This window comes from Ailuropoda melanoleuca, chromosome 5, assembly GCF_002007445.2.
Source record: "Ailuropoda melanoleuca isolate Jingjing chromosome 5, ASM200744v2, whole genome shotgun sequence".
Lineage (NCBI taxonomy): Eukaryota > Metazoa > Chordata > Mammalia > Carnivora > Ursidae > Ailuropoda > Ailuropoda melanoleuca.
In genome coordinates, this window is record NC_048222.1 from 65777173 (window position 1) to 65790223 (window position 13051).

A 13051-nucleotide genomic window follows, 5' to 3' on the forward strand; every position below is an offset into this window, starting at 1 on the left:
TGCAGAAAGAGCTAGAAGTAGAGGGGAGAAGGAAGAAGGAGAGATTGACAGAGTATAAGAATAGAACTTTCTAATTAAAAGCTGTAAAGTGAGGATCTTGCAAGGCTTTTCAGGGGGAGTACATTCCTTGAAAAGACATATAAATTGAAAAATTCAGAGAGAAACAATAGATGCTGGTGTAGGGACTTGACTTGATTATTGTGGTTTGTTCACATTTATCACCCTAGAAATGCTAGCCACTTGAATAATCTTAGGACCCTAGTTTCCCCTCGACTCAAGCTTCATGAAAAAGGAGACACAGATAAAGAAGGAAAGAGTTAATGCAGGGTCACCAGTCCATCAGCAGAGATAGACAACATGGTCATCTCAACCTCCAAGGAGTTACTAACAATTTGAGAATTTAAAGAGAGGCAGTACACATGTACAGAACAATTCAAACCAACAAATAGTCAAGGGCTTTGGAATATAGACGGGGCCAGGATTCCCCTCTAGGGGACACATTTGCTAGGATCTTTGCCTAGACCATATGCCAGATAGTCACGGTCCTGAGGGAAGAATGGAATTCTTACAAGGAGGAAGAGTTGACAGTGGCTGTTGCTTTCCAATAACTGTGACAAATGGAGTTCTGTGTCTCTACTTGAATGGATTTATCAACTAGTTAGTAAAGACCAGATAATATAACTCCCATGAAGTGGACAAATGCCATGAGATTTTCTTTTTGTAAATTATCCATGAGTTGAAAATAATCTTAATACCTTTAGCACAAATTAGCTACAAGAAAATGGCAGGGCTGACATTTCCATCTCTTCTGGTACAAGTGCTTCAATAGCTTCAATAGGAGATAAACTGAAGGGTGATCTTTTCACATCTGGCAGGGTGTCAACAAATTTTTGAGATTATCAAAAAAGATGAAGTATTTGAAATGTCCATTTACATCCAGTATTATTAATGAGCCCTACCCCTAAAAGAATATTTCTCCTAGAGATCTAAGTTGAGGAGAACATGAAGATATTACAATTAGCATAATATTTTAAAATATTGTTTATTTCATTTTTTATCTCATCTTTTAAAATGTCTCATTTCTGGAAAATGTTTTAGAGCACTTACACGTATATAGTTTAAAAAATCAGTAAATGGACGTTATCAGAAGATACGCTCAGAAACCCTCTACAGGTAGGGATATGCAATCAGAGAAGCAGAGATCACTGGGTTAATAGTAAGTGGCAGAGACTCAGAAGGAGATAAATCAGTTGGAGCCAAAGTCAGGGCGAGTTTCACAGAATTTGGATTTGAAGGATGAGGGTGCATAAAGAAGTCCAGAAAAGGAAAAAAGTGTCAACAGGGGCATAAAGAAAAGAATGTTGGATAGAAGACGTGACTGATCTGGGGCTGACACTGAGGAGGAAGAGAAGCATAATAACTCAGTGTGGGACATACCTGCCTCCTAGTAACAGGAAGTCAGAAAATCGATGCTTGTAATTCCAAGCTCACCCTACAACTCTCCCTCAACTCTGTCTTTCCATGACCTCAACGGCGTCCTACAAAGAAAGCCCCATGGGGCATCTGGGTGGCTCAGTTGGTTAGGCGGAGGGCCCTTAATTTCGGCTCAGGTCATGATCTCAGTGTTGTGAGATCGAGCCCTGCTTGGGGCTCTAGCTCAGACGGAGTCTGCCTAAGACTGTCTCCCGCACTCCCTTTGCCTCTCCCCCTGAGCTCTCTAAAATAAATAAATAAATCTTGGGATGGAAAAAAAAAAAGATTGCCCCACAGATACGTCTTGATCTCTAGGCTGGCTTTGCCAGGTGCCTGTTGGTTATCTCCTCAAATCTCTGTGACTCCCAAATTCCAGAAGTTCAAAAACTTTCATCAGTCTGGAAGAACTTCTTCACCAACCTCAATCTTCAAAGATTCTACCTTCTTACATTTCAATCAAGTAAAGGGATGGTTGAACTAGTATCTCTTTATTGTTCCAAAAGGTACATTTTACATCTTTTTATAGAACTAAAAGCAATTATTTATTCAACAAGTATTAAGTACTACATGCCAGGCACTAATCAAGGCCCTCGGGATACATCAGTGGAAAAGAACAGTGGCAAGAACATCTAAATTTAAGAAGATAAATAAATAAACCTATAGATAAAATGAAATGTCAAGTCCACCAATTAACTGATCTTTGAGAAATACGTATGACCTATTTAGGAGCAATATCTTTTATTTATAGGGGCAACATTCTGGGTTTTTTGGTGTCAGATTGATCTGGGTTCAGATCTCAACTCTATCACTAATAAGCTTATCCCCTTTAGGCAAGTCATCTTTAGTCTATTTTCTCATCTTCAAAGTAGGCATAAAAATACAAAATTGGGGCGCCTGGATGGCTGAGTCGGTTAGGCATCTGACTCTTGATTTCAGCTCAGGTCACGATCTCAGGGTCGTGAAATCAAGCCCCTCCCCCACCATGGGCTCCACCCTCAGCAGGGAGTCTGCTTGAGAGTCTCCCCCTCTCCCTCTGCCCCTGCCCTGCTCATGCTCTCTCTCTTTCTCTCTCTCTCTCTCTCAAATAAATAAATCTTTTTTAAAAAATGCAAAATTGAGATATTGTAGGTGTCTATGAAATAAAATCTGTAAGTGCTTTATACATAGCTGGTGCTCAATAAATGCTAGTTTCTTTTTCTTTCATAAATATGCTCCCGTTGGTTTCACTGAGAAATGGTACGTATGTGTGGATGTCATACAAATAAACCAAATTGAAAGGACAATTTGGGATGGGAGTGTTGAGGGAAGAAGCCCTACCCAACCACTGCTGTCTCCTCTATGGAAGCTTCTCAACTTCCCAGTCAGAATTCATTTTCCTGGACCCACAGTATTATTTTTACACACAGGGATTTTTTCCTGTGGTGTCTCTATATCTCCACTCTACACTTTTTGAAGACAGTGTCTTGTGCTTCATGATTCCTTCAGTGCCCAATACGGTGCCAACCATAAATATAGGCCTGGTTGAATTCAGATAGCAATTGAACACATCAGTGAAATATCCTGTTCACTCCACCCTAGTAAGACATTTTGTATGACTAGAGGAGAGAATTGTGGGATGGGCTCTGTATTAGTCACCGTGAGTTGTCATAACAAAATGCCAGAGACTTAAATATGGCTGTTCCTCTGTGCAGAGAGCTCTTCCTCTTAGAAGGACACCAGTCCTACAGGATTAGGGCCCCACCATTATGACCTCATTTGACCTTATTTTAAAGACTTTAAATACTCCACCTTTAAAGACTCCATCTCCACTTACAGCTACACTGGGGGTTAGGGCTTTGACATATGAGTGGGGGGGGGGAGTAGAGAAGGACAATACAATTAGGTCCATAATTGGTCCAGAGCTTTATTTTTTGTCTACAAAGGGAAACGTTAATTAAAGAAAATAGGAGATTTTTGTTCCTTGAACTCACGAAGCTCGCATCTACCTCCATCTATTGAGACATGAAGACAGAGCTAGAAATGAAGAGAAAGGCAGGAAATAACGAGGACCCGCTGATTCTGCCAGTATGTAAATTATGTCACCAAGATAGAAAAAAACATTAATCAGGGAATTAGGAGTTCAGCACTAAATGCCAACAAGGCCAATGACTTACAATGCACTAACCTCATGCAATGCGTCTAACCTCTTTTACCTAATTTTCTAATCTATAAAATGAGGTTAAGACTTCCTGTTGCAAAAATGATGATTCTGTGATTCAAAAATAAACAAGGCAATATTTTCCATTTTAAATAATCACCTTGGGGCGCCTGGGTGGCACAGCGGTTAAGCGTCTGCCTTCGGCTCAGGGCGTGATCCCGGCGTTATGGGAATCGAGCCCCACGTCAGGCTCCTCTGCTGTGAGCCTGCTTCTTCCTCNAGATATCTAAGCTTGGTTATTTTTTTCGTGTTTAATGCTTCAGATGAATTTGCTCCCCAAATACAGGCAATGCTTTTGTGTTTACTTTTGTTCCTTGACCATATCTGGTATCTGAACAGAAATTGTCACTCTTGTCCCAGAGCAATTATGAAGCTCTATCTCTGATTTCTTGTCAGAGGAAGGAAAGAATACTGCTCCTCTGTGTCTCCTATTTGAACTTCACCTACCTGAAAATGTGTCTTTCTGGGCCTTCCCTTCCGCAAAGCTCAACATCGAGCTCCTTTCTGTCCTTGGATATAATTTGAGTTTACTTCACAACAACAAGCCAAGGTCAAAAAGATCGTCACAAGTCCTGTTCACCAAGTTTTCCACCTCTCTGCTTGACTTTTGGGTACATTGCAGAATTGCACTTCCTGGTCATTTTGGTGTGACCATGAAACTGGTTCTAGCCGATGAGGGAAAGTGACTCATGTCACTTCTGGGTCCATCATTAAGCTGTGAGCCTGTCCAGAGCACTCTTCTCCTCTACGTTGGTGACCACCAGTGTTTCAGACAGCAAACGCTCTGTCACATTGGATCAGGAGCAAGCCTACAGAGCAGTCTCCGCATCCCTCTAGACCCCCTCTTCACCAGTCCAGCTTGGATGCATGCCCAACTTTTGTTGGGGAAAGCCACCAACGTTTAGTCTATCCTGCCTAATAAAGACAGCTATGTTTCTGACCCTTTTGCACATTCTTACGATCTCCTAAAGGATAGTCTCTCCACCTTGGACAACACAGCCCCACATATGGTTGTTCAAGCATACACAACTAAATTCTACAAGAGAAAATAAACTCTGAGGTTCAGGAAAAACATAGATATTCATATAATTCAGTTTTCTGGATCCAAATTTAAAGTGCTAAAAGGTTCCATGATTCGAGGGCCCTTGTTCTAGACCTGCACTGTCCAACATGGTAGCCACTAGTCACTTGTGCTATTGAGTACTTGAAATGTATGCAGTTAATGCAACTGAGAAACCAAATTTTTATTTAAACTAATTTTAATTAACTCAACACTAAAATTAGTGTAAAATATCTCATATATTACTTACATTGGTTATGTGTTAATGGTAATATTTTGGATATATTGAGCCAAGTAAAATATATTAATAAAATTAATTTTCCCTACTTCTTCTTACTTTTTTATATGTAGCCACTAGACAATTTAAACTTAATACACGTACCTCACATTGTATGTCTCTTGAATGGAACTGGTCTGGAACCTTATCCTCAGGGTTGCAATTTCTTTATTTGAATCCTGCTCTATCTTCCAATCCCGTGTAGAACTATGCTGTCAACTCACTTTAGCATCTAGAGGAGCGAGTTCTTCCCCCAGAAATCCCTCCTTGGCTAGCAATTGAAGGGAGTGTTTCCCCTGCTTCACCAAGTCCTGAAGGACTCCTCCCTAGGAATTCTGTGTGGTTCTCCTCTCTGAGGTCCAGAGGCCCTCTCAGTCCTGCTGATGGGCCCTTCCCCAGCTCTTCCTCCTTGGACGGAAGATTTTCTGTTTCCCTGTGTGTCCTTTTCTCAGAACTACCGCCCAGATTATCCTGCCTAGACATTATTCCTGTTTGCATGGCGACGCTATCACTCTGAGACGTCGTCATAATCTTCTCCTGAAACGTGGAAATTACAGATCCTTGTGTTTATTTAGGTTTCAACCTTGGGCTTCTCGTGTAATGTGGATGGGGGAGAGTGCCTGTCAGCTCACTATCGGCTTTTAGGAAAGAGGGGCATTTACTCTCACCTCCTTATGAAGAGATTTGACTTACTTTACTGTTTTCCTTAGATGGGTCTCAGAAAATAGGATTCTCTTGGAAACATTTCCCCCTGTCAGTATAGCTAGAGAGTAAAAGATTTCTGTTAACCTTAATGTCACAACCTTGACATTCAACAACAGCATTCTGGCATCTGTCCATAGATTTCTCCTGAAGCTCTTATGGTCTCTTGCTCTTCACAGTGAGAATGTAAAGGATCCTGGATGGCTTAAAGTCAGGTCACTAGAGCACGCTTCCAGAATCTGTCAGAGCCCAGGGAGGAGCTAGCATGTGAAGGCCTGGGCCTCTTTCATTACTCTCCTTTGCATCAGATATTTATGTGGCCTCTGGAGCTTGGTCCCCTTTCAGAGTGGCCCCTCTGAATGTCAAATAGCTGACCCAGTCCCACATTCTTCAAAGATAGGTAGAAAGGTACCCCCACCATGGCCTATCACCTACCAAAGGCCCACTGGAGGTGGTTATCATTTCTGAAGCCTGCAAAGATCAAACGGTTCTTCTACAGTTGCTCAGACAGCCACAGAAAAACCCCACCCCCTCCCCGACCTAACTTCCTGACCCCAAAACCCAGAGTCTAATCACTGAGCCAGTAGTTGTAAGGTTTGGGGTTTTGACAGCTGCAGAAAGCCAGGCTGCAAGAAAGTGGCTCCCAGACAAGGGCACAGAAGAATGCACAAGAGGGCCTGTGGGTTGACTGACTGACTTGTAATCTGCTAGTCCTTCTCGTCTGCATGCTGCTTTGCATACATTTTCAGTTTGAGTACCTTCTCGTTCCAGCCCTTGAAGTTACTTAGTTTCAGGGATTAAAGCCAGGGAGTTATTTATTTTATGAATTAATCAGCAGGGCAAGTCTGAGTATACCCTGCGTGTCTTCTGTTCCAAACGGAGGGTCCCAGAACACAGAGGCCGACGCAGGGCAGAGATTCAGATCCAAGTAGATTGCAGTATGCTTTGGGCCACGGAAAATGTTGAATGTGAGTAAGTAAATGAATGAACTGGATGAATATTTTTATGTTGAGAGGTATCACCAGGCTTCTGACCTAAGCTCATTGACAGAGCTTCATACTACGTAAACCTCAAGACTTGGAGGCTAAAGCGACCAGGCATGCCAGTGATGCGTGGGCTTGATGGCCTGGGCCCGAGTCATTGCATCTGCGTGCCAGTTTCACTCAAATCAACGGTCCTTTGCCTTTCTGCACAGGAGCGTAGGAACAGAGGTCACTTAACAGGGAGAGTTTTATGCATGTTTGGAATGTATTTAGGGCTGTAGACTGCTGTGTTTTTGCATACGTATGTAGGTAGCCTTATACACGTTTAGAGTCCTGAGCACCCTCTACTCACACCATCTCCCATTCATGAATCTCTGTTGCCTGTCATGCCCCACAGTAATTTGGCTTAAGGTTAAGAGTATCCCTGGGAAAAAATCATACGTAAAAGCTCATTAATTATCTACAGTATAGGTGCCTCTGTAGTGTCTTTCTATACCATAATGTGGATGCATTTTTATCACACCCGTTCTAAGAGCTGCTTTGAGAGAAGAAAAAACAGGTTTAAGGGACCTGGGGAAGTACTTTAGAGAGAGAAAATGGTGCTGCAAGTTCCCTGCCGTCTCTGCACTGGGCCAGCCCTGGGTGGAGTTGGTGAGAGCTGGAGAGGCTGGGAGACAGGGAGTAAGTGAATTGGGCAGGTGGGGAGGACCCCCAGTTCTGCTTTCTCTCTCCTGCCCACCACTTCAGCTTGCGTACTGCTGGAGCGTTGAGGCCGGACCAGGGAAGGCTGTCTTGTCACCTGGAGGGATGGGGGTGTGGTTTTAACTTGAGCTTCTTTTCCTTTCTGAGTGCAGTTCTCACGAGCGTTCGCGTGCTTCGCCCGTTGGAGTTGAGTAGTTACCACCCGAGCCCACATACATTGCAGCAGAGAGAGGAAAAAACTATCCCTTTGAAGAGAAGGTGGGTGAAAGAGAAAGCCACATTAAACAATGAGCCAGTGTTAAATTTGGGTTTGCTCCTATTTGTAAGAGGTTTAAAAATACCCTGGGCCATTTTCTGCTTTTGCACTTTTTTACCTAGCTACTTGCCCCATTTCCAAGCAGCCCCACGTAAAGGCACTTCCTTTGACTCTCTTACACCTGCCAAGCTTTGATATCATTCTCTGAAGGTTCAGGGGCTCTAGAAACTCCTGTTGGAAGCTTGAAGACTCTAGCCCCAGCTAGTAAAGAAGATCTGAATTCAAACATAACAAACAACAATAAAGAACTATTCATCCTGCCCCACCCACCGGACACACACCCCCATCAAACCAAACTAAACCCACACTCGAGGGGTGTGTCCCCCAAAGTGCTTACTCAAAAATAAGTTGATTTCATTGTTATTGTGGGAGAATTGTGTAGTGCACTCATTTGATGGTGGGGTGGGTGGGGGTTTACAACTGGCAAGAGAGTGTCTTGATTTGTTTCTGACAGCTGAACAAGTTGGGAGCGAAGGAGCTATTTGTGGGAAATAAAACCCTTCCTGTGTCCTATTGGAATGAGTTCTTCTTTTTTTTTTTTTTAAGGTTTTATTTTTTGACAGAGAGAGACAGTGAGAGAGGGAACACAGCAGGGGGAGTGGGAGAGGAAGAAGCAGCCTCATAGTGGAGGAGCCCGATGTGGGACTCGATCCCATAACGTCGGGATCACGCCCTGAGCCGGAGGCAGGCGCTTAACAACTGAGCCACCCAGGCACCCCATATTGGAATGAGTTCTTAAATACTGCACTCAAAATGAAAAAACAAATGGGAACAGATATCAGTAAAAAGTGGGTTAAATATAATATGGCATAACCATAAGTGGAAAACAGAACAGTTGCAAGAAAAAAAAAAACTGAATGAGGAAGCTCTCTGGGCACTGATATGGAACAATTACCAAGAGATATTATTAAGTGATAAAAAGTAAGGTACAGAACAATGCGCATAGTCTGCTACTATGATTTAAAAAAAAAAATGTCTCCTCCCATTTTTACACACATCGATTCTCTAGGATCCACAGGGAAGATCTTCTATACTGTCTCCCAGAACTCCAGAATGTCCAAGCCCCAGATCCCCTCAGGGACCCATCCACTGAGCGCTTACTATTTGCCAGGCACTGTCTTGAACAAATACAATCCAGAAATACTCAACGTAACAAACAACACATAAACATTCAGCTACTACAGCCATTAACTCATCGTCCCTCTAATTTTATCTGTAACTCCATCCATTGCCAAACTTCCCCTGCCCTCCAACGTACTCACACTTAGGATTATTCTAAAGGAAATCACAGATATCATATCATTTCATCCATAAAAATTTCAGTATAAACTTAAAAAACATAGGGACTAAGGTTTTAAACCTAACCACAATATCAGTGTTATACCTCCAAAAATGAACAGTTCTTTAAAACCACCAAATATCCAGACCATGTTCACTTTCATAGGATGACCAGAGAAATTTGAAAACTAACTAGATTTGCACAAAGTTTTTAATTTTGTTCATTTTGATTTGTTCAAATTAGGATCCTTTTTTTAAAATTTTTTATTTTTACTTATTTATTTTTTGATGTAAAGTTCGATGATTCATCAGTTGCGTATAACACCCAGTGCACCATGCAATACGTGCGCCCCTTACTACCCATCACCAGCCTATCCCATTCCCCCACCCTCTCTCCACTGAAGTCCTCAGTTTGTTTCTCAGAGTCCATACAGGGTACAGTAGCATCTGTTTGATATTGACCTTAAGGCTATTTTCATCTATATATGGCCTTTTTTTTTTTAATGCATTTGTTGAATAAACTGATTTGTTGGAGTCTCACCTTCTGGATTTGGCTGATTGCATTCTCACGGTTTTGTTTCAGTTTTGTCTGTTCAACTTCCTATGTAAATCGATGAGTTTGAGCTAGAAGCTGAGTTCGATTCAGATTCAATCTTTTTACAAGAATAGTTCATAGGCGGTGGTGTGTGCAGCCACCGCTCATCTCTCTTTTGGTGATATTAGCAGCTATTGATGGTTATTACCAAGATCCATTATTTCAATTAGGAGTTGTAAAATAGTGCTATCCCAATTCCGTCATTCTTCCTTATTAGCTGGAATACTCTCATAAAGAGAAAATTCTTCTCATTAACTACTTGTTTACCCTGCGATAGAGTTGTCACGTGATGGCAAGATAAATGCTTAACTTTCTCCTACTTGTGAATAATTGAGGACACTGAGTTGGTCCTTCGGCATCCTCCAAGCATGACCAATTAGCTTTAGTTGGCTCCTGAGGAGGTTTGACACAAGCCTAATAGTCTTTGATGACTTCCCTGCAATCGAATATGGCAAGATATCCAGGCTCCTCTTGTCCATTTTCTGCCTTTAGACCTGGAACATGCACTTCTCCAAAAAGCCCTGGTTCCTTTTACTGGAAAATGTTCTTTAAATGCTATAGTGTGAACACAAGGGGTATTTACTGCTATTGGGTTGACAGAACCAGGCAAGAAGTATTTTTTTAATACATCATAAATTCATATTGTTATTTTGAATTCAACTCTAGGATTACAAGACTTTGCTTCTGTGATTTTGTATCCTTTCTCCATTTATATGATTTTTGTATCCTTTCTCCATTTATATGATTTTATATGATTCTGTGATTTTGTATGCTTTCTCCATTTAGATGGCAAATCTTAGTTTCTAATCTCTTTAACATCATCATTTATTTGCTTTATACTGTAATATACATCACCATTTCTGGGAACACTACAGACGGTGCCATCATCGAGTTGCTTGTTTGTTTGTTGTTATTGTTGTTTTATTTTTTGGCAGTTCTTTTTATCTTCACAGTTTACCACACTAGGGCTATAATATAGTCATATGACCATTTTAAATAACTTGTTTTTTATTTTAAGGAATTGCCTCTTTAATTTTGATTTAATTTTTTAAATCACTATATAAGACATTTACATTGTACCACTGTTATATCTACAAAACAATGTATATTCAGAAAAGTCTAACTTCCATCTCTAACCTCTTTATACTCCTCCTTCTTATTCCTTTAAGTAATTATTTTATTTATTTTATGGTTCCTTAATTATCAGCAAGTATGCACACATATACTCATATCACTCTTTCTTACATAAATGTTAGAATACTATTATACTTTGTCATCTTAATTTTTTTACTAAATACCTTATTGAGCTGATAGCTCCATGACAGTATGTGGAGATAACCTTCCTGTTTACAGCTGCGTAGTATTCCACCGGGTGGGCATTCCATAGGTTATTCAATTAGTTTCCAATTTTTACTATTATAAAAAATTCTACAGTGTATAGTCATATATAAAAGTCTTTTTTGTATGTTTCCAACATATTATTAGGATAAATTCCTAAAAGTTGGATGACCAGATCAAAGGGCAAATGCATATGTAATTTTACTAAATCTGTCAAATTCCCATCCGTGGGATCTGTACCATTTTGCATCCCCCCAGCAATGTGTGAGATTGCCTACTGCACCACAGCCTCACCAACAAAATATATTGTCAATCTTTTATACTTTTTCCAATCTGATAGGTAAGAAAAATGTATCTCAGTGAAGTTTTGGTGTGTATTTCTGATCTTGAAAGTAAGGACTTAAACATTTTCATATGTTCAAAGACCATTTTCTTTCTTTTTCTGGCAACTGCCTGAGATTTGGAGCACCATTCGTGTTCTTCCAGGACCTCGCAGCCCTTCTTCCTGGAGGAGAAAAGCAATGTGAATGTTGCTCGTTAACAAATATAAGCACTCACCTTTGCACAGAAGGAAAATACATGTTCACACTTGCTAGCACATACACCTGGTCTTTGTCCGGCACAGATCAATAAAGATCCCTTGTACCTTTGCAAGTGGCTTCTTGTGCAAAGTTTATCTAGGCACTTTCTAAGTTTCCTGTGGGAGTTTTATTTATCTTTTGCACTCTGTGAATTCTTAGAACATTATCACACACTCAGTAAACATTAGTGGCTGCTTATTTATTAATTAATTTTACTTGTTCAGCTATCAAGAATCTAGTTGCAGCTGCCATGATGTTCTTGCAAGCAGTAACAATGAGGGAAGCCAAGAAAATGATTCAAAATAAACACTGCTTATGCTTTACCACCCCTGTCCTCCAGTCCCCCACTGCTGATAATAAGTGAGCCTTTTTCTACATTAGAAACCCCTGTAGAATCTGGAAGGGGCAGTGAAGAGCTCAACGAATCATTATAAAACAAATTATACAACCTGCCAAGAGTACAAGAGACCTAGGACAGAATTTCAAATGCTGGCTCTTTTTTAATAGGATGCTTGTTTAATTTGGGATATTATGTATTCCACTTGCGAAATGTATTCCCTAAGCACTTTTTATCTTTGGCTGTAAGTGATATTCCTTTTCTTCCCGATGACTATTTCTAACTTAGTAATTAATTTCCATTCCAGCAGACACTTATTCTCACACACAATTGAAGTAACTATTTAAAAAGAAACCCAAAATATAGATGTCTTCCTTAGATCCAATTAATATATAATAAGTGTCTACTAGATGCCTGGTACTTTCACAAACACCATTCGATTCAATTTTCACCTAGAGTAGTTGAGTTTTTTTCAGTAAACATTTATCAAGCACCACAAGTGCCAGCACCACACCAAACGCTGAGGACAGACGTCGGTCAGGACGGACTTGCTCCTGTTGTGGTATCACGCAAGCCCACACCATAGTTGTTTAAAACAAAGAAAGTTTATTTTATATTCATGCTAAATGTGCACCACAGGTTATCTGGGGATCTGTTCACCATCTTCATCCTCACTCTGGAACTAGGTTGACAGAGCAGGCAGTACCAGTATATTGCCAGTCAGCTAAGAGAACAGCCAGAGTATTCTAGAAGGTCTCCCACTGGCAATTCACTTTTCTGGCCCAGGACTTACACACATCACTTTCACACATAAGTCATTGGCCAGAACCAGTCACATGGCTTCAGAGGGATCAGAAGTACAATCCTACCATAAAGCAGAGAGCTAGAAATAGTCAGCCACCACCATTAAGGACATTACAGGATAAACGATTAAAATGACATGGTTTTTGCATTTGCTGGAGCAATCCATCCAGATGGGGAGATAGACATAAACAGAAAATTTCAAACGCTGTGTGCTAAGTGCCAAAACTGAAGTCTGAAAAAGTGGTTATGGGGTCTAGAGGGAGGGTGGCGAGTTCAAGGTGGGAGATGTGGAGGGTAGCAGAGGCTACCTAGTGAAGGAAACACCTGGAAGAGTAGTGAATGACAGGTACCATCTAGCGGGTGAAGAAAGCAGGGAATGGGTTAGCCCTCTAGGCAGGTGGAGCCAAG